The sequence below is a fragment of the Aricia agestis genome, chromosome 11, assembly GCF_905147365.1.
Source record: "Aricia agestis chromosome 11, ilAriAges1.1, whole genome shotgun sequence".
Lineage (NCBI taxonomy): Eukaryota > Metazoa > Arthropoda > Insecta > Lepidoptera > Lycaenidae > Aricia > Aricia agestis.
In genome coordinates this window covers 5,833,144-5,856,522 of record NC_056416.1, presented here as the reverse complement: position 1 = coordinate 5,856,522, position 23,379 = coordinate 5,833,144, and the positions used below count along the sequence as shown (strand labels likewise).

Below are 23,379 nucleotides of genomic sequence, written 5' to 3'. Positions count from 1 at the left end.
TTAAAAGTATGGAGATCTAAATGAGTGCTAAGTTCTATTCATATGTATTTAAAGGAAAAAAATGACAATATTATGAACAAATATTAAACTCTATTTCTTGCTTTATTGGATACCTATAACAATTGCTTTTATTTCAAAAAGTGAGACCTTAAAGTAGGTAGTAAGTAATTAAATTTTTATGAATTTGAATAAGTTTATGAAAGAAAACTAGGTATCCAATTTGGCACAAAATAGAGTTTAATAATTTCTCATAATAGAATTTTGTTCCTGTGCGTAAATTTAGATTGTTCATGCTTGCAAAAATATTATGTGTGTATACGTGGAAGAGCCATGCTTCGGCACGAATGGGCCGGCTTGACCGGAGAAATACCACGTTCTCACAGAAAACCGGCGTGAAACAGCGCTTGCGCTGTGTTTCGCCGAGTGAGTGAGTTTACCGGAGACCCAATCCCCTACCCTATCCTCCCCTATTCCCTTTCCTTCCCATCCCTACCCTCCCCTATTACCCTATTCCCTCTTAAAAGGCCGGCAACGCACCTGCAGCTCTTCTGATGCTGCGAGTGTCCATGGGCGACGGAAGTTGCTTTCCATCAGGCGACCCGTTTGCTCGTCTGCCCCCTTATTTCATAAAAAATATTATGTGCACAAAATATAATGACTCATATGTTTCGTCAGTGCAAGTTTTGTAATGGTCTTGTAATTCGACACGTATAAGTTATTCATAATTCATTACTTCGTAATGATATTGCTTTGAATAAAGTAACACACATTTTGAGTATTTTGTAAGACGCATTCATAATTTTTGCCAAAATCTAAACTAATATACAAGGTGTAACAAAACTAAACGATAATGCTTTTTTTAATGAAATATTGAAAGTATTATCACTTAGTTTTGTTACACCCTGACCCCTGTATGGATTATAGTCCAAATCACTGAACCGATTTTGCTGAACGGTATACTTTGAGTCCCGGGAAAGGACATAGGATACTTTTTATCCCGGAAAGATGTACGGTTGCCGCGCGATAAACGAATTTTTAGTACTTTAATATTTTTTGCAAAATCGTTAATACAACTAGAAATAAACCTATTACGGGTGAATGTTGTCAATTATCAGAAATCTAAGAAACATCGAAATAAAAAGTGTTAAAAGCGTTTGGCTTAATTAATCCCGTATATAAAAACGCGAGGTCATTGACCTAAAAGATATAATAAAGATTAAAAATCCATTAAGCACACAGCAACGAGTGAACATTAATGGTGATAATTATTTCAATACGAATATGGTATTGAACCGATGTTAATGCTTTATTTTTATAAATTATACCTTAAAAGCATTTAACTTATTAGAAATTTAAATGCGTGTGTTTATGCGTCTGCTATATATGCTATATATTATATATGCTATATATTATATTATAAAGTAAAATAATATATAATAATCAGATCCCATGAAGATAATGATTCGAGTATTTAGTTGAATAGTCTTTTCTTCAGTCTTCTTAAGGTATGAGAGACTGCGGGTGATATGAAGGTCTTGGTATTTTTTAGCCTTTTAGCCCTTTTATTAAAAACTTAGGAATATATATTTATGTAATATTTTAAAACGTGTTTTGATACAAAACTTTTAAAAAAATATTTATGCTATGTGTGGAAAGAAAGAAACAAATCCATTGCAAAGCTACACGTGTAAATCCAAAAGCTCCCGACTTTCATCCAACTTTGTAATATTTCGCCGAGCTTCGCGGAAATTTAGGACGCAGACTGTCAATTTTCCCCAACGACGAGTCCGCTGGGAAATCGTCTAGAATTTGTCGGAAAACCTAAAGAATTTTCCCGTAAACGTAGGAATAGGAAGTCTTCAATTTAGTAAAATGGGGTACGTTTTAGGTTTACTGATTTATAATAAAACTAGCTATTTGACCGAGCTTTGCTCGGTATTCGATGAAAATGGCATTTTCTAAAAATGATTCCTAGCTAGATCGATTTATCGTCCCCAAAACCCCCTATATACTAAATTTCATGAAAATCGTTGGAGCCGATTCCGAGATTCCAATTATATATATATATAGCAATTTTTGTATATATATATATATATATATACAAGAATTGCTCATTTAAAGATATAGGATATAAGTTGTAAATTGTAAGGTGTGAAAGGTGAATACAGAAAAGAGAGAATATAGATAGAATAGAATACCCATTTATGGAAATTGGTAAAAATATAAAGAGTGTGTAGTTTGATCTGAGGTCATAGTTATGTCATATGAATGAAGATCCCCTTGATAAACATTGTAACATTAGAATTGCTACTTGTGCAAAACAATTTTTTTTTATGAAATAAGGGGGCAAGCGAGCAAACGGGTTACCTGATGGAAAGCAACTTCCGTCGCCCATGGACACTCGCAGCATCAGAAGAGCTGCAGGTGCGTTGCCGGCCTTTTAAGAGGGAATAGGGTAATAGAGGAGGGTAGAGATGGGAAGGGAAGGGAATAGGGGAGGGTAGGGAAGGGAATAGGGGAGGGTAGGGAAGGGAATAGGGTAGGGGATTGGGACTCCGGTAAACTCACTCACTCGGCGAAACACAGCGTAAGCGCTGTTTCACGCCGGTTTTCTGTGAGAACGCGGTATTTCTCCGGTCGAGCCGGCCCATTCGTGCCGAAGCATGGCTCTTCCAATACTAAAATAGTTAATACATACGGTCTTACCACAAAAACTTACATCTATTGAACAGTTGTTTTGGGAATATATTGTTCTGAATTTTTTCTAATCAACTGTTCAACAGGTGTTTAAATCTTTTGTAGTAAGATCGATAGTCTTTTGGTTTTGAGAGGCCCTTTAATATACGGGTAGACCGACCAATTCGATCGGACTCTACGCAGATTGATCTGACTAGACTCTATCTGGTCTTAACGTTTCAATTTTAAGAGTCCATGAAAAACGCTTTTAAGCTAAGGCACAGTTTCAAGCATAATTTATATTTACTGTAGCTAAAGACTTAATAAATCAACATGCTGGATCAGAGATAGGGCAGCAGATACGATGTAATTGCAGACTTACCACTGGAGGCGTTTTCAGAGGCGAACAGCGGGGCGGCGTTGTAATCTGAAACAAATTACCTTTTATTACTAAAAAAATAAAGATTTAAACGCGCTGATAATATTGAAGAAAGTATAAAAGAGGCTTTAGATGTAATACATGTCATATTTTGATAAGCCGGCTGTACACATTGGCCCATTGAATCAACGATTGGGCCAACGTATAAAGACCTACTTTGGCGATAGGTAATAGGATAAGGGTCAATTTATACTAGCGCAGAGTCGAAGCGCATCGAAGCGAATTATTAAAACTGAACATAACAAATTCAATCTTAACTCCAGTGCGTTAACGTACTTTATTACTTCTGAGAGTTTAAAAAGGCGAGCGCATCCGCGCGAATTAGCGTCGATGCTCCCGACCAACGCTGATTGGCCTCGCAGAAGTAATGTATGCGTTACGCTCTGGAGTTTAGGTTGAATTTTCTGTGTTCAGTTATTGGGAATTCGCTTCGCTTCGCTTCGACTCTGCGCTATTATAAATTGACCCTTAGTTTCCGTACTCTACATGTTGGCCCAATGCTCTGGCCTTAATGCGTATTGCTTTGGCCCAATGTATACAGCGGGCTTAAATTAGGCAGATCTTGGTAATTTGAACTCAGAGCTAAATATCATGTTATATATTATCTCTTATTCCTTGTATTTTCCTGTTACGGATAATAGTACATGCAATAGCTATGTCGATACATGTTGCAGGAACCATCTATAGTTTGGTATACTTTATACCAACTTTGAATAAAAAATATCGATTATTATTATTGAAGTAAAATGATCACATAGTAAATACTCGTATTTTCGGGATGGTCAAGTCTCGTCTGAATCGCGCGCTTAATAAATATTATATCCAAATATTACTTACAATACATACCAAAATAGTTAGAATATTAAACTAGTTCAATTGAGGGCATCGCGAAGGCCGCGAGGTAAACGACTGACACGTATCTTCCAAATTGCGTATGCCCCGAGGCCGATTCTGAGATTTCGAATGTCGGTTCGATCTCAGGCTGTCAGTGAGACAGTATATAAGTGACCTTGCGAATGATGTGACATCCAGGTACAGGAATCGGGACCCTGACTATAACCATACTTCACATCGACATTTTTATAAACGGAAATCGGTCATTCATTGCAGAAACGTAAAAAAATTGTCAGAGATGAAGAATTTTATGGATATAGAGTGTTTCACTGTTTTATGAAAGATTTTAAAAATAAAATTGCAGCTTAAAAGCATTCTCAATGACCAATAAACATCAACAGAATTTATATGCCGATATTTATATCTATATAGATCACTTTTATAGAACATGCAGGAATAGCGTCCCAACTCACCTCTAGATCATATTATTTATAGAGGTGGCATTTGATGGTATTATGAGAATGTTTGGCACTTAGCCCCAAAGACATAGATTTCGTAAGCTCTGTTTTCTACCAATATTTCAGCTTAGGCCTTAGATTCTCCATATTATCCTATATTCTTATCATTTACATATTTGAAAATCATCATCCAAATATAATAAATAACTAACCAAATATAATAAATACCTATAATAAATAACTAGCTGTCCCGGCAAATGTTGTTTTGCCATAAAATGATTTTCCCTGTTTTCCTGCTTTTCTCTTGAAGTTTTTTCTGATATTTTTTTCTGTAGACCTCATGGAGCCCGATACCTTTCCAACGAATGCAAAACCGTGGAAATCAGTTTGTGCGTTCTGGAGTTATAGCGTCAGGAAGGAAAACCCGAATTATTTTTAAATATTAGATTATTGTATATCTGAATCATTAACTTTATGATTCAGCTATACAGCCCTGGTGTTAAATAATAAGACATGATTGTTCAGATTTGTGACACTGTGATAAGTAGTGTCATGAAAATTATGAACTATGTCAAAACCCGAATCATTATTTAAGTTTGGACTTCTAACCGAATTTAGTATAATAATTATAGTTACAGTAATTCGACTTGAGGTCAACTTCGTGATCTACTGCGATTGGCGACTATACGAGTTATTATCGACTATTATTATTTATTATTATAGTTTTGAGCAAACGATACTGAACTCTGCTTAAGTATGTCAAATACATGAAAATATAATATTTTCATGTATTTGACATAGGTACTTAAGCAGAGTTCAGTGTTCAAAGCTTGTGAAGAAAAGTTAAAGTCGAGATTGGTATAGATATTAGAGTACTTTGGGTTGAATATATTGCTATACTACTTAAAGCAATTGATAAAGTATCTTTAAAATATTTCTAGAACAACAATAAGGTATCTTTTAAAATAGTTCAAGATCCACCCACCGCTCACGTAACTTATTTTCTAAAATCAAAATGGCGGCCTCGTATTGTAAACGTCAATTGTGTCACTTCACTATCGCGTCAGCGATTCGGCCGGACGTGTGCAGCATTCTGTATTTTGAATTTTTATTATATTTCAATGTCATGACGCAACTCTTTAATAGCCGGGGTTCGTTGGCCCCGTGGAAGTGATTCACCAGATTCCGTCAGATCACTGGCCAGCCGACTTGTAAAATGTACGCAAAACACTAAAGTCAACATGTTTTTGTTGCTGTTTCACATTAGCATTTAACACGTTTTGATTGAACTTTGTGAAAATTGAAGCCATTTTCTGGAATCTCAAATATTTTGTACACGTGTATTAGATGTTATAAATGCGTACTTGCAAATTTACTACTTACTGAACAGCCGTACAAACTTTGACATTTTGTTACTGACAAGTTTATCGAGACCAAATATTTATTAGCACAATTTTAATGCTTTCTCAAGAACCATGAACATACAATGTATTTAAACTTCTGTACGCAACACAATATATTTTAAAGGTGCCACATTTCAACATGCTGAGAATGTGTGTAACAATAAAATATAAGAACAAAAAGTATTCTAGCACGGTAGTTGCAATTTTCGCGTCGAATAGGCGTGGCAAATCGCTCAGAAGCAAGAAATTTGCATATCCATAAATATCCTTTAAATTATACCTCGTAGAGACATTTTGTGGGCGGACGGTCTACTGAATAATATTTTTAATTAAAAAAAATATTTAGAATGTTGTCAGTTAAATTTTTATTCATTCATATTCATGTAAAAGTGTATTTATCAATCATTTTTATCAAAAACTAGTTAAATATGAACAATTTATTTGACATTTGCATTTATGGATCTTGCACTAGTCTTTAGTTTCAGATCATTATGAAGTCCATTAAACAAGTTAGGGACAAATTAATTATTTTTCCCAAAAAAAAAAAAAAAAATTTTTTTGTAAAAGAGACATAGAAGGAGGATGTTGGCGAAAAGCCCATAGACGAAATAATTCTCATAAAATCAACTGAGGGTCAGCTTCATAAAGAGCCTAGATTTAATAATTACAAGTTCATTACAGTAATTGGTAAATTGTTTACTAACCTCGAGGTCAAATGCTAATCGCACCGATTACGGCATAATGGTTATCAATCTTGATCTAAATTATTATAATTATAGGTTATGGTTATTGAGTTTAATCAATTTTAGAAACTTTGGCTCGAATATTAATAACTTTATTTAGTCAATTTATTTAATATTATGTTTTTTTTGCGTATATTATTTTAACTGGTATTATGCCGAAATATATTAAATTATTCAGGCAATCTGCGTTTTATATTTATCAAATACTACTTTAACTTTTCATATTATCATTAAGTATTTGCTATTTATAACATTTAAGATCTTTTTACTTAAATTTTTAGATCTTTAGCATTAAAGAACTATTTAGTTCATTTCATCTGAATAGTTCGTTCAGTTCCCGACCTACGCCAACACTGTCTCCCCTACTGACCGGGAGTGGTTCCATGCGCCGAGTCACCGACTACCCACAGTTAATAATTTACGCAAACATTTATAATAAACACACGCACCGTATTTATTCGTCTGTGGTTAGCTTCAGGCAAAATAATAGGGTTGACATTATTAAAAAAATCATTAGTTGAACCTAAAATCTCAAAACTGTAAATTCAGAATCTAATAGTTTCTAAATTTTTCAAATCGAATATTTTATTTGTTTGCCTAATTGTGCCCAGAAGTCTAAAACCAACATTTTTCGAGCATTCTTCCTGAGATTTCATGACGAATGAAGCAAAACGGAAAACCCCAGCGACGTTTCTTCCTTCCGAGAAAGATGCCATACAGTTATTTTTAGTAATACTTTGGTTCCGTTTAACAATAAGATTTTATAGGTAATATTTCCAGAAATATCTTTGTATAAAAGCAAATTATTAATGGCCAAAAGGCGACAGTTTTATTACGAACAATAAGTAATAATATTATCAACATCACGGAAAATAATATCCCACCAGACGCAAAGACTACCTCATGAAAAACTAACATTTCAGCAGTTTGCCGTACACGGCTTTAATTTCGATTTTCGCTTAGCAACTGCGCAGTCAGCCCTACAGGACGCGTGGTGTGAGGCGGGGGAAGGGGTGATTCCTGACCACGCACAACTAGGCGCTTCGCCTCCACGGCCTATATTTAGCGATGCATTTTACCGTACATGCCATAATTGTACGCTTCAGACTGAAACTCCGGTATCGATTGGACGGTTTTGAATTTGGATTGCTTCCAACGTTTTTCTGGATTATGAATATTGTTTTTAAGGTATTCGTTAGCGGCCAGTAATTTCTCGTTAAGAGGTTTTGTACATTGAAATATCGTTTTTGGAGTAGATATCACTTTATGACGTCCAGTGCAGTGTTTTTCTTCGATTCGTTCGTAATTCAAACTTGTTTTTCTTGTTATTTATATCTGATATTCGTTAACTGATTTTTCTTACAGTGTTGCAATAATGCGGGCAATGGACCTGTTTTAATGTTTACCAGTTTGCATTGTGTTTGTTAATTAAATATTGTGGTCGTAGGAACTTATGTCTGATTTTATCACAGGTATGTGGGCGCGACCGCAAGTCCTTATTGCCCTTTTCACAAAACCGCATCCAGTGGAGCCTGTCTCTGGTGCAAGAACAAAGGTCAAACTAGACCCTTGTCTAGTCTATCTGTCTGATCTGATAAATGAAGCAGACCAGTTGCCCGAGCTGCATTCCTTGAAGTAGAAAATAATTGGCAATACATAAATTAAATTAAAGGAGTAAAGGAGAATTAGGCTCAATATTTTAGATACAAGAGAATTTAAAACAAAAAGAGATTATATAGTAATTAATCTGTTTTTTTTTAATTTAAAAGTAGAGACGGTAACAATGATCCATAAATGTCCAATACTGGAAAACTTCCAGCTCAGGAATGGTAATAAAAATGTTAAAAGAAGCAGTAAATTAAAATTGTAGTCAGGGAAACACCTCGCTCAAGTTTCACTACGTCTTGGCCGAGAGAAATCGAACGTGAATTACATAAAAAGTCCTAGATAGAAAAAGTGCAATAACACGCGGTATCACCGTCCTGTACATAAATCGATAATAGGAAACCCTCCGACTAGTTCAGCAGTGCGTGCGGCCGACCTAAAACACCCACAACTCGCGATGCGGGCTAAATATACAAGCGGCACTCGCCGGCCAGCAAACGGAACTTATGTCACGACCGCAGCGTCCATTATCGCTTGCACCCCGACCATAACCGGTTTCAGAATGTAGGCGACCGATAAACCACTCAGTAGGCGTTGGAGTAGGTCGATTTTTCAACGGCACGATTCGGGACGGAGGTCGTTTTATGCAGAGACGGTAATAACGTAGCTAGGTGCATTCTCGCTGCAATTTCGCTCTCGGTCGGGCTGTGTGTTTGTGGCGCGTTGAAGATCATGGCTAACGATCGGGGCATCTCGCCTCTCGCTCGCGCGCGTCTCGCCGTCTCACCCGCCTCGTCTAGCAAAAGAAATGCAACAACTTTATCTGACAGCGACGCGACGCCAAGAGGCTTTTGTGCGTTTTCTATGTTTATGATTATAGGAGAACACGTATAAGGGGGTCCTTTGAGCGCATTGCCAGCTACATATTTCTGCAACGGTTTTGTTTTTGTTTCGGAGCACTTTATTGAACGACGGTACGTCGCCTACTACACGAGATATCATTGGTGCTGGCTGTCTGCTGCGCGCATCTCGTTTCAATGAATCATTACTACTCGTCACGTTGGATGTGCGCTCTTGTTTCAGTTTTCAACGATTAATTGAAACGGGTAATATTGCCTGCACATTTTTAATTACGCTGAAGAGAAATCTCAAGTGTATATGTTGCAGTTTCGCAATTTGCCTTTGTCTCTGAAATTTTATTTTAGGCTCCTATTCATGCTTTAATTACTCTAGCGACGACTACTATTCTGAATTTATAATTTATGTCAACTTTGAAAGCATTTGCCATCCGTGGTCGTTCGGATTGCAGGCTTCTAATCTTCGATATTATTATATTTTCATAATTCACTTTCTACTCCCTCATTATTTTGACCCAAGACCTTATGTGGCTTTAATTACCCTCCATAAACCACGTGTAATGGCTGTCGTCCAAATTGGTGAATGGCATGACTACATACATAGGCGACATCAAGTAATTATTCTTTAGCTTTCTTCAGTCCCTAAATAGTCTATGAATATGGAGTATGGAATTTATGTTGCCAGAAATAATATTATGCTTATAACAGTATCGTGATTCGTGATTACAACTTACATACGACGAATGAATTTTGAAACAGGCGACGAAATGTTTATTGTAATAAATTATATATTTAAACTACTAATAACAATAAAAAGTTTGAGCTACATGACACTAATACTACTTAATAAATACTAATCCTAGTAAGAAATACAGTTGATAAAGAAAACAAATAATTAAATCAAACAAATACCCGGAAAGGTAGACATTTTTCTAAGAAGCCCAGAAATAGCGGTCCGTTGAGGTAAGAAACAGTCAAAGCCCCCTCGAAGGTCATACGGTATAAAGGGAATTATATTTTGAGGGTTACGAATTACGATTACGTATCGGCCACGTGCTCTCTCAATGGGCACGTCCTTGACCCTGCCCGCCCGCCCATTCCCAAACTCCCCTAACCAATCAATAGCGCACTTCCTGCCCAAAATCAGGCACAATTTCATTTGTGAGCATCCGGTCCAGCTGCCCATAGTGTTAAAGGGAATTAGAATCAGAATAGGTGCTGATTGAAGAAATAAATATCAATTGACGGAATATAAAAGTTTATATTTTTCAAACATGATAATATTAGAAATGTGATTTCTGAGTCTAATAAGATTATTCGCTAAGACTACAAGATGCAAGCATGATTAATATTGTATCACAAAATCTACAATTCTATTTTTCTAAGCTACTTTCCAGAATCCTTATTTAAATACAACATCCAGACTTGTTTTATATGAGTATATATTATTTCCACCGTTTTACATGGCACGTAAAACATATTCTGTCACGCAACCAAGGATTTTCATTGTGTATGTGTGAAGTTTACGTGTGGGCGTAGAGAATAGTGACCGGAGTTACGTAACCCGCGATAGAATTCCACGTTCGCTGGATCATTACGTGTTGAATGTGGCTCACCTACAACTCCCGCACTGCGGGCGAGCGTTGTATAATGTCGTAGCGATTTCAACGGCAGGCCTCTAGTTTATAGTGGAGGCAGCGCCGTTCAACGATCAATAGTTTGTCTACTATCCATTCTGTTGCTAAGATGGACGTTTACACGTGCTCGAGTGGCTTCCGTCTGCAATCCTATTTTGTTACAGTGTTTAACATTGTAATTGTTAAACAACTAAACGTAATTTGTTTGAGTTTCGCTAATAGCTCGGGGGCTAATGACATTTTGCATTTCTGGACAGGCTCACGTTACACGTTGGCATCTAGTTCTATCTGGTCTTTCTCTAATAATTTAATTACGAAGCCTCTATCATTTTAGCAGACAGTACAATCTTATAACTTATTATGACGCGATGCAAAGTTACTTTAGTTCATTCACTTATTTTTTGAATTATATACAAATACAAATACAAAAGTCTTTATTCACCATGATAATTTTACAAACATTTTAACAAATAACGGTCCCCCAAACTAGGCGAGGCCTGTCCTATGGGGGAGTTTAATTGAGTACAATAAGTATTGCGGCTAGAACAACAGAAACATAAAGAAAACAACAAATCATCCTTATTCTTAAAAAATATATAATATATATTTATAAATGTGTAAAATGTGTGTGTATGTGTGTGTGTGTGTGTGTTTGTGTGTGTGTGTGTGTGTGTGTGTGTGTGTGCGAGTGGTTATTAATTATACACTTTTATTAGGTTTTCGGCTTCGGCGTATGACCATGATGGCAGTGATTGGGTAAGAACTTTTTTACCTTTATGTACAGAGTATAGTTTCAAATCAAACAGGTTTATAAGTCTATTATAGATATATGGAGACAGAAAAATTCCAAAGTGGGAGGCGAAAGAAGTGGATACAGGGACATTAGGTACTTTAAAAATTCTTTTTGTAAGCATTTCGTCGTAAGTATGTTCGTTCGTTCGTCGTATATCCTTCCCGATAATCAGTATACATTCGAGGGATCAACTTACGTTAAGTATCTGCATATCAACGGCATGATTTACATTTTTTGCAATACAAAACGAATGCCTACGTCAATCTGTCTTTCAATTTGAGCTTTGCTCTTATTGGATACATCACAGGCTTTTGGCTAACGAGAACATGGCGCTGTGAATGAATTTTATTCAATCCTGCGTTATGAAATATAAATGAGATTTTACATCCGCGCAGTATGTTCTGTATCTGAGCTTCATTTAATATTCCTGTGTCCTGTTACTCACAAAAAGTTATTTCTGTATTTAAGAACAGTAATAAGACATTTTGGTATCCATTTTGTTCTTACAGTTCAAAGTTAAGTAAGCCTCGTCTCTTGGCTATTTCTATCTCCATTTTAAGCTCGCTAGTAACATCACTATTGTTAAGCGGCTTAGTATCTCGTATCTTAAATCCCTATTTGTGTACATAATGTAGAACCTTGGCCGGATTTCACATCTTGTCGCTACAATGGGCAAGTGGGGCGACGCTTCCATCGGCCATTGTCAATCGTATGTTTACGCAACTACACAATTTGTACTCATTCCATTCGCGATCTTTACTTCGCGTTTTTGAAGACATTGTGTTTATTTGTAGTAATGTATTTCGTGCATTTTCTACGATATTTACTTCACGTCCAATTTGGAAGACTTATGTTTAGATGTTCTAATTTATTCCGTGCGCCCTGTTCATTATTTATTTTAGGTCAATTTTCGAAGAATTGTGTTTAGTTATACCAATACATTTCTTGCATCCTCTACTATGTTTACTTAGCATCCATTTTTTAATTTGTTTTATTTGTTTTGTTCTACGCAATCTTTACTTTGTCTCTATCTTCCATTAGTCCGCATTGTTTCGATATTTATTTCGTCATTCCATTCCATTTTCAAAGTTGTTTCTAGTACTTATTTATTTCTTGCGCCCTCTATATTTATTCAACGTCCATTTTCGAAGAAATATGTTTAGTTTATCTCAGGTCACAGTTTCTAGATATATGGTAAACAACTTGAGTATTACAATAATTTATTATCACTTAGTTATTTGTATCTTAGTCCATTCTGTTGACTGATTTACTTTTCCAATAACTGTGACATAATATTATTATAACACTTATTATGTATATTATACGATTTATTGTTAACTTACCACTCTTTATATTCTTTCCTCCGCATTCTAATCATAATGAGGTACGAATTACGATGTTTTACCGTATAAAAGATATATAAGATCTTCAAACGATTTTACAGTTAATGATATGGGCCCAATTTTCAATCATCGAATGTGACTTCAGTCACAGCCCATGGACAGTCTCATTCGTGCACACGAGTAGGACAGCCTGAGATCAAAGTTATTCTTATTCGAATCAGACCCTGATTCTCACAAAAACTTGTCACCAAAGCCGCGGCTAGTGAGAAACGATAACATCAGATAAACTCCGAATAAAAACCAAAATGTCCACGAAAAGACTTAATTACGGCTCCAAACTGGATTTGGTAAAAAATATGGGCCACTTCTTGGGAGTAATGCCCTTTGGATTCAGGGACCAGGTATCGGTGCACGATACAGATGCCGAAAATTCCTTTGCACTTCGAAGAATAACACTTTTCCTTGATTTTTTTAGGTGTATTTTTTTTTATGATCATATCAGGTTCTCTAGAGTCTATAGTGATTGTTTGTTAATACATGATTATTAAATTCTTCACTATAATATTACAATTATTTATAAATAATTTTGGCACTAAAATAGCATTTTTTCATTCAGAGCCTTGGACTGAAACATGCTAATTAAAAGAGGAAAATTAACCAAAAATAAACCTCTGTCTACTATCAGCTTTAGGAACTATTTTAATCATTTTCTTTTAGGGAACATAATGTTATGACGGTTTTCCTGTGGAACAATGACATTGGTCTAAACCAGCCTTTCCCAAAGTGGGCGATAATGCCCCCTTGTGGCCGCTGAAGGTCTGAAGGTGTGGGACCCAGAAAAAAATGGGGGCGTTGTGTAGAGCCTTGGGGGGTAATTTATTTCATCAGGATGCATTTTAAATTGAAACAATGGGGGTGCTAAAATATAAATTGTTGTTAAAGTGGGTAGACAAAATAAATTTGGGAACCTCTGGTCTAAACTCTTTTATAACATAATCAAAATAACGACGCACACAATTTCATTTATATTTCGACATTTAAATTTTGTGCCTCGATTCGCCGTTTGAACTCTACCTACTATAACTAAATCTAAAGTTTCAAGTTTCTTTTCCCAAGCAATATTGAAAATGATGTCACTTTTTGCTATCACCAAATCTAAACACATTCATTGCATAGGTATGATATAAATTAAACATTAGTTATATTGTGTGCAGATTTTGTTTGCGGAGTTCATTGACCTTGTTGATACGAGTTGTTTTGAAGGAGGAAAATCTCGCGTTTCGCACAAAACTGACATGTTACCTATGTACATATTCGAAGTATATTTTTATCTATAGGATTTTACCACTACGCTGTCTACGAAAATTCCTAGATGTATAAAGTTTAGACAGCCAAACATTACTGCACTTTCGTAAATATTAATTATTAAACTGTATTATAATTTCTATAAATATAAAACTCAAAGGTGACTGACTAGCATGGTGATCTATCAACGCACAGCCCAAACCACTGGACGGATCGGGCCGAAATTTTGCATGCAGGTAGATGATATGACGTAGCCAGGCATCCGCTAAGAAAGGATTTGGATAAATTCCAACCCCAAGGGGTTAAATAAGGGATGAAAGTTTGTATATACTTCTTAACGCGAGTGAAGCCGCGGGCAAAAGGTCGTGTTTTTATATTATTGAAATTTTCAATTTCTCCATGATGAAATTTATGTCAATTTTGTGTTTTTACGTCTGTTTATCTGTCGTTTTTATTTCAGAAACATGTACGGTTAACGCGCAACAAAGTAATCTTGGTGCAAAGAAGTTGCCTGGACTACATCTAGTTACAAAATCCATACTTCCATACTAATATTATAAATGCAAAAGTGTGTCTGTCTGTCTGTCTGTCTGTTACCTCTTCACGCCCAAACCACTGAACCGATTTTGCTGAAATTTGGTATGGAGTTACTTTGAGTCCCGGGAAAGGACATAGGATACTTTTTATCCCGGAAAAATGTACGGTTCCCGCGCAGTAAACGAATGTTGGCGCAACGGAGTTGCGGGCGTCATCTTGTACCTCAATAATTCCTTATTAACTACTTCACTCCTCTCATTATAAATTCTTAGTTCATCAGTTACATTATTTAATGTTTATCATTAAGCTTCTTAAGACTTTCGATTTTAAACGTAAACAGAAAGATTTATTATACAGATTCAGGTCAAAGTAATAAAGAATTTTGTGGATATTATAATTTTTCGAATGTGCCTTGAAAATTGTATTTCGTAACTAAGTGACTTTTGACGTACAAAGTGCCTTTGCGAAATAGTTCTGATTAGTTTTTGTTATTCGTAGATTCTGATTTAGTTTGTTATGATTCTTATTAGAATCATAATAAATTGAGATGCGCAATAATTTTGAATGTACAAAAAATATTAGTTATATTGTTATTATTATGTAAGTATTTATTTGTTATATAAATTCATATATTTTTTTCCAATTAGTTAAACTAGTTATAAGAATAACTAGTTTACTACTTATAGATGATTTTTAAAATTATCCTGTTGAGAATTGAGATATTGAATATTACCTGATACCGATTCTTGGTAATATTATGAATTCAAAAGTGTGTATTCTGACTGCATGTAACCCCTATGATCCTACATGTTTTTTTTTTTTTTTTTTTATAATTTAATAAGTGCAAAATGTACTATTTCTGCCCTTTTTTTTAATTTAGGCACAATAAAGAGATCATTTAGTTTCATTTAAGTCATAACGAATCTAAAAAAATTAACCAAGCATGACATTAAGGGCCTGTTTCACCACAGGAGATAAGGCTATCCACCAATTAACTTGACAGATAAAGTATGGAGAATCTGTCAAAAAAGTTGTGAATAGCCTATTAGGCATTTTATCAGATATGGTAAAACAGGCCCTTAATCTAACGTTATATCTAAGGACATCAACATATTATCTGAAATCTTGTGCATGTGGGTGCTACATTCCCCCAGCTCCTAAGTACGACACTTACTAATATAAATCGAACGCCGTATCCATCATCCGTGCTTCCGCGTGGCCTTTATCGTACATTTATTAATAACTATTGTATGATTTGATCTACATAATATTCATACAAGTAAAAACTAATACCAGTAATTTAAAAAACTTAGAAAACTGATTTCGATAACTCAAGCTAAAATCCATTTATGGCATCAGCCTGCCTAGCATACGCCAACGAGATATCTCATTCTACATGTTTTCTCGATGTTTGATGGTTTGTCTCTTTATCTCTATTGAGTATTGACCCTAGCATGACAAACGTTTTTTCTCGCGTAGATCTATCATCGAAATAACACATTTTTATAGAGTTTTGTCGAGATTTGACATTATGAGACGAGTAGTTTTTATTTATCTCGAGAGTGACATAATATCTCGTTGGCGTATGCTAGGCAGGCAGGCCGTAGAGTGTGCTTAACAATTACAAAATCTCGACGTTCCATGCGGCTCCAGATAAATAAGTGATTCTGCGGGAACCATAAATTTTCCCGCAAAAATTAGCCTATGTCCTTCCCTGTAGTTTTTACTATCTACAACGTGTTTTAGTGGTTGTTTTACCGCAAGAGAACGATTTACCTGTACTATCGATTCATGCAAGTTATTTTAACTTGCATGAATCGATAGTAACTGACAAATGTCAAATTAGTACGAATTACTAGATATGAATTGCAAGCAGACATGTATTTTGTGATTTTAAAAGAATGAATCATAACATGATTCATAATATTATGATTCTTCAAAGCGACCATTTTAGCCCCGCTGTAAAATTTGCTAAATTTAGTTGATTCAGTAACTAAATTTAGTCAAGTGAAATAGCATTTAGGAAGTTAGGATCCTAATTAGGATACTAAATTGGAAGAAGTGTGGCTTCTGATTAGTGGAATCAGAATCTGCTAATTAGTCTTCTTTTTAGGATCCTAATTAGGTCGTCTAAATTTAATAAGGTGGAATAAGCCCTATAATATGCCTAAATCTAATTCTGTTTAGTAATTTGACGCACGTGTGCCGATGAATGGGCTGAATCTAACCCTAATGGAGCATCACAATAGGGCCAGGCCGTTGACCGACACAAAAAAGAAGTAAGACGTTAGGAACCGGTCGCGCGCGTGATCTACCAGGGTATGGTAACAACCCCAATTATTGGCCACTTTGGAAGTGCGATAGTAATTATTTTCTTATGTTGGCTTAAAGTTATGCCAAAATACGATTATAATAATTACCATGGACCACTAAGGCCATTATAAATAGTCAGTACTCAAGATGCATCTCGGTCTCAAGACGCGGTTCGGCTCTATGATTGATCCAAATTTTAACAGCCAACCAATCACAGAGCCTAAACCGTGTCTTGAGACCGAGATGCATCTTGAGTACTGACTACTTATACCGGCCATAAACTTTAAGAGGTAGATCGGCATACATGCGGAATTATGTTTTGCCTGGATTTTGAGGTTTCTAGTCTCAAAATCTGTTTAACAACGTTGTTATTTTTTTTTAATCTTTTGACATTAGCTAATCAAAAGGCTAGTGCCTCCAGAGTCAAAGCAGTAAGTACCTTAGGTTGGAAGGTCCACTTGCACCAGTCTCATTTGAAGTTAACCACAGTTTATTTAGTTACTAGATGACGCCCGCAAGTCTGTGGCGCCAAAATTCGTTTCTGGGAAAACGTGCGTTTTTCAGAGATAGAAGTATCCTAGACCCTAGTATGTTCTTTCAAGGGACTTAAAGTTTCTCCATACCTAGCAAAGGTGGCTTATCGGTTTAGGTGTGAAGAGGTAACAGACAGGTAAACAGACATAATTTCGCATTATTAGTACGGATGTTTCTCGTTCCCAAAAAAGGCATGATTTTTAACATTGTGTTAGCAGCTTTTGTGTTACTTATGTTGTCTACATATATGCCAAAGTTGAAATGTGATCAAGCCTAAAACTGGTTTATTATTGAACTAGTTTAAAGTATAAACGAATATTAAATGGACCTAGAATTTATGATTGTTCCGCGTAAATTTGTATTTTTAGTAAGCTTCTGATATTTATTTTGGGTGGTTATAAGAGGATAAAAGAAAAAATATGAAGTACTTAAGTACTAAAAGACTTTTAGTATGTCCGATAATTACGTCCTTAGGACAAGTTGTAAAATATTATATAAGTAAGTACATTTCTATTAAACAGGATTATAAAAAATGTTTTCTTTATATTTAGATAAAAAAAGTTATTTATAAATAAAATACTAATAAAAAGTGTTATTATCAAAATATTTTTTATTCGTGGTCTAGGCATAGCGAGGGAATGACCGGGCGACTCACCTTGAAGCCGCGCCCCGTTCTATAGCACGACCGAGTTAAATAGCCGGCAACTGTACCTATCTTATACGAGACAGCCGACTTCATAACTGAGGCGGGTTATACCAGGTCTACTGTGGGTGAGCAAGTCGTGGTATGCACAGGACGATTTGAAAGTGCGTTCCACTGAGATAATTATTTTTATCTATGCCGACTAGCGAATAAGTCGATTTCTTGGCATTCCGACGTTTAAAAAAGTTATTTATTGCTTAATTGATACTATCTAGATGGCAAATAATTATAGTTAATTGTTAGATGACTCGGCAAACGTTTTTCTGCTATATACTTATATGGTATTTCGAAAATATTGACCGATTCTTAGACTTACAATTACAACATTTATCCGGAAGAAGTCCAGCCATTTTGGCGGAGTTTGGCAACAAACACCGCAACACAATAATTTTAATAAGCCTTATTAGAGATATGCTAGTTAATCCCAAGTTCATATTTTGCACCATGCAAAGAGCTTAAAAGCTCTATGTTCAATATATTCGGCATGTTGTCTAAACTAAACTCTCTAATCTTAATTCTTATAAGACCGAAATACGAAATAAAAGTCATTAGAACTCCAAATAATTACCAATAACTACTTAATAAGATGTTGATCGATTATTGTTAATTATAATTGACTATATATTATTACAGGAATTTGTTCTTAAATCCTATATTATATTAAACGAGACGTTTACAAATTACGATACGATTTTTAATTTTTAACGAACGTTCGAACTCATTCCTAATTTAAACATTCAAAATCATTTGAAGATATGGTTAATTCTTTTTTTTTTTTTAAGAATGATTGTAAAATTATTCTCAACTGCCAGTAATAACATACTATAATATTTAATAGGACGCTCGGCTCTTTGGTAAAGCAATCAAATTATCATATTCTGTAGTGTTGTAAAAAATGACGGACAGTGACTCCGAATCGATATTTTTTTCAAACTTAACAGTACATATTTTGAAATTTTAAGGGTTAGTTCACATTGCAGAGTGACGTGTGTGGAACTTAACTTAATTAATAAAAAAACTTAAAATAAAAACCGAGCTTTGCTCGGTATTCGATAAAACGCAAATAAAATGATATTTTCTAAAAATTATTCCTAGCTAGATCGATTTATCGCCGCCGAAACCATAGGGGGTTTCGTGTAAGTACTAAATTTCATGAAAATTGTTGGAGCCGATTCCGAGATATATATATATATATATACAATAATTGCTCGTTTAAAGATATAAGATTACTGCAATGTTATCAGTTATCACGCTAAAGGAAGCACCATCATTATGATGGTGCTATGATGGCATCATAGACAGTACACAAAAAGTTTTGTCCGACGTTTGACGACGTTTTGTCTATATTCTGATACGTGCAACATGTCGGACTTTGGTCGGATTATTTTGTATGAGCTAGTACAGCTCTCTACTCAGAATTTTGCATAATAACTAATTTTATTTTTATTATATAAGTATATATTAACGTATTTATATATTTTTTAATGTAATTATTTAAATATTAACGTATTGACAGATTTGCCGCCTGCAGTGTTTGGCTGTCCGTACTCCGTTTTTAATTTGAAAGGCTCATTTAAAAATCGCGATTTGCGATGACTCGCGAAATTATAACGTGAAATGACCTTTACTGTCAGTTCTTACTTCTTAGTGAGGTCATTTCTCGAATTTTCAAGACAGCATAATTTTGCGAATTCCACAACCAACTTTCGTTCAATTATGAGTTAACATTTACACGAAATGTGTTCAAATCAGGTTAATGTAGGTGTCAAACTGCCGAGTAATTTGATACTATTAATTTTCTTTATTGCCACCTAATACACCTACAACTGACTTCAATAACCATTGATTAAATATGCCTACATAGATATGCCTACAATCAAAAAGAACAATTGAAAATCTACCTGAGTTTATTTTTTAAACAAATGAGATGTAATTTATATTGATTCTTCGAACCCACAAGTGTCAGTTACGACTAATGTTGTCTGTCCATCACTATCAAAAACTCCTACATCGCTACATTCAATTTAGGGTTGATACAATATTTCATGGCTTTTGTGACAGATTATAAAAAGGCAATGATCGCGCCTTCCTGGCTCGGTGGAATATTAGAAATTCCATTTTTAAAAATTTGAAATTGTTAACATGCATCGAAATAACAACACTAATTTATCGTAGGCTATAGGCCGGCCCAGCTTCTCATAAAAACTAGCAATCTAAACATATCCAACACGCTTTTTTACTTTAACTCGGCGTTACCTTAACGTGGCGTAATCTTATGGGGGCGACTAACCCTTAAGTGTCGATTTGATAATTCATTTTTATACTTAAAAACGAGCTTTGGCCCGCGGCTTCGCTCGCGTTAAGAAGTATTATTATATACAAACTTTCATGCCCTTTTTGAACCCCTTGGGGTTGGAATTTATCAAAATCCTTTCTTAGCGGATGCCTACGTCATAACATCTACCTGCATGCCAAATTTCAGCCCGATCCGTCCAGTGGTTTGGGCTGTGCGTTGATAGATCACTATGTCAATCAGTCAGTCAGTCACCTTTGAGTTTTATAAAATTAGATACTTACTTCATAATATTTCAGAGAATTCGATTTGAGCAAATACACGATATCTTAAAATTTTCTCGATAGAAAAAAAAAATCACAAAGATGCATCTAATTTTTACGAATTTTTCATTTATTGCCATAACCGGGCATTGAACTAAGTTAATTGTATAAAATTCTATCATTGAGAGATCGACCTAGCGGATTTTTAAAATGTTGTACATTTATCGAGTTATTGAGAAAAAAACTAATTTGGCGATGAATCCGCGTCGTTCTTTTTCACCTGGCATATGAAAGACGGGCGTGAGTGTGAAGAGAGAAGGACGATGTTTGATTTTTGGGGTTATTCGCCCTCTTAAGAGGAGTCCACACCACCGTTTTTTTATACAAACGTTGTCCCCTGTTTCCTCCCTGGATAATGAATCCGTGAGTGAATGAACTGGTAAGTAACAATTTGAGATTTTACATTTTTTTCCTAAATGGAGGCTTAAGGACCGGAAAATGATATGAAACCAAAAAAATGTGGAATTTATGTATAGCCAGATGATGAGTAATTGCCCATATGTTTTTCATTAACAAACGTTGCTCGTTTTTAATTAACAAACGTTATATACTTCTTTAAAATTATATCTACATTAAAATTACTGTATCTTTTTAAAAAGTGATAAGAGGCAGCCCTACGTAATCGAAATAGTTGTTTTCATTCCCGCTGGCCGAAGTCAGGGCGCTCCAGTTTGGGCACCGAAATAACACTGGCCCACTTACATCACGCCCGTGGTTTCGTCTGACGATACTGAATACTAATAAGAATATTGGGTACAGAAGTACAATATCACGCTGTAGTCAGCCCTATCCTTGAAATCAAACAATACAATATGATAGGGCGCTCGCGACGATATGCATATTTTGGCTACTTGAAGTTATCTATGACTTACGTTTATGTGTGCGTGCGCCGATGCGGGACTAGTATAAATATGGTCTACTAGGTATACTTGTTAGATATAGACCGTACATTTCATCACACACAAAAAAACAATTTCGTAGGTGAATGAAACAGCATCTGAATGTGATCTGAAGTGAAGTAAGATGGTTTGGAATGTAATGTTCATTCAAATTCACGAGTCGTCCTTCTGATCACTAGAGCATTATAAGTACGGAATGACTTAACAATAGTGGGTCCATAATTTCTAATTTTAATTCTGATTCTACTATGTTAATGCGACATTAGAATCGGGGTATTTTGATTCAACGAAAACTCCATTGAGACAAATTTTCGCGAAATGAAGCGACACAATTGTGAATAAAATCCAGTAATTGCGTTGAAACCAATAAAATAAATGAAGCAAAAAACTTTTTGTATTTTATTTTAGCTTTCTTACATCTCCATCTAAAAATACTTCCAATAAAATATACAATGTATCTTTAACGACTTCCTAGACGACGAAAGTATTTTTAATGTTTTCAGAATTCGATGAAATAAAAACGTAACAATATTCTCTTCATTTATAATTTTGTTATATTTTCTATACCTGATATTAAAATGTTCTAATAAACCTTATTAAATCAGCGATCCAATTTTGCATAGATGATAAATCTAACATATTTTACGGACTTTTCCTTGACTTATCCTGTCAGACGTCGGTTTTCTAATTCATCAAGCACGGACATCGGTGACCGCGACAACAATATAATAACAATAGATTTCCAAGAATCTGCGGTCGAAGGATTAATAACATCAAAAAAGGTAAATCAAAATATTCTCAGGACGTCAAAGAATTTTAAATTTTACGCTGGTTTGATAAGTAAAAATGAACAGACCATATAACAGTTAGGAAACGGATCGGCTCGTAGAAGAAACAAACTTGCGTTTTTCGCCTAACTTACTGCCGCGCACTGTAAAACTCTGGAATTCTTCTGGACCACGACCAGCAATCCTTCAAGAAGAGAGCGTATTCCCTCTTTAAAGGCCGGCAACGCACCTGCAGCTATTTTTATGTTGCGAGTGCCCATGGGCGACGGTAGTTGCTTTCCATCAGATGACCCGTTTGCTCGTTTGCCCCCCTATTTTATATAAAAAAAAAAACAAAGCTACACTAATGTTGCATTAAAATTGTAGAATCTAGCACAGGACTTGGATTACAATTGGCGTTAAAATTACCCCTCTTATTTGTAATAAATCGCTTTAAAAACGTGCTCTTTTAACTAGGAACCCGTATCTTTGTGCTTACCCTATTATGTCATAGTTACCCTTCTAGCGACACCCCTACCCTTATTATTAGCATGGGATTAAAGTTTATTATAAGTTAGTAATTTTTGGTGTACAGAATTCATACTAATATTATAAATGCGAAAGTGTGTTTGTCTGTATTTCTGTCTGTTACCCCTTTACGCCCAAACCGCTGAACCGATTTTGCTGAAATTTGGTATGGAGATACTTTGAGTCCCGGGAAAGGATATATAATTGCGAAAGAATGTACAGTTCCCACTCGATAAACGAATTTTGGCGCAACGGAGTTGCAGGCGTTTTAGATAAAAGCCATTATTTATTGTAATAAAAAATTGTACTTCCGTAATCATTTAAAGTATAGTGTGAAGTATCAAGGCGTATCTAACGTATATTCTGTTGATAGTTCATAGCCGGCTGAT

At 35.2% G+C, this 23,379-nt stretch overlaps 1 protein-coding gene across 2 annotated transcripts in view; it reads right to left on the bottom strand.

Moving 5' to 3' along the window:
* LOC121732033 (ecdysone receptor) overlaps positions 1-23,379 on the bottom strand; it is a 254,008-nt gene that overhangs the window by 156,391 nt on the left and 74,238 nt on the right. For both annotated transcript variants that reach the window (XM_042121785.1, XM_042121784.1), the window contains one exon: positions 3,059-3,103. The gene's annotated coding sequence lies outside the window, so the exon portion shown is untranslated. The remainder of the gene's footprint in view (positions 1-3,058; positions 3,104-23,379) is intronic.